At 53.4% G+C, this 208-nt stretch overlaps 1 non-coding gene across 1 annotated transcript; it reads right to left on the minus strand.

Moving 5' to 3' along the window:
- Nucleotides 1–17: 17 nt before the first annotated feature.
- LOC118345124 lies at nucleotides 18–173 on the minus strand. Its single transcript, XR_004798774.1, has one exon. It is a non-coding gene; the product is annotated as a 5.8S ribosomal RNA (ribosomal RNA).
- Between the last annotated feature and the right edge of the window lie 35 nt (nucleotides 174–208).

A 208-nucleotide genomic window follows, 5' to 3' on the forward strand; every position in this document is an offset into this window, starting at 1 on the left:
GTTGGGGCAACGATGCGTGACACCCAGGCAGACGTGCCCTCGGCCGAATGGCTTCGGGCGCAACTTGCGTTCAAAGACTCGATGATTCGCGGGATTCTGCAATACACACCAAGTATCGCATTTCGCTACGTTCTTCATCGATGCGAGAGCCGAGATATCCGTTGCCGAGAGTCGTTATGTATCATGGTAAAGATGTCACCAACAACGC

The sequence above is a fragment of the Juglans regia genome, unplaced genomic scaffold (genome assembly GCF_001411555.2).
Source record: "Juglans regia cultivar Chandler unplaced genomic scaffold, Walnut 2.0 Scaffold_14824, whole genome shotgun sequence".
Taxonomy (NCBI): Eukaryota; Viridiplantae; Streptophyta; class Magnoliopsida; order Fagales; family Juglandaceae; genus Juglans; species Juglans regia.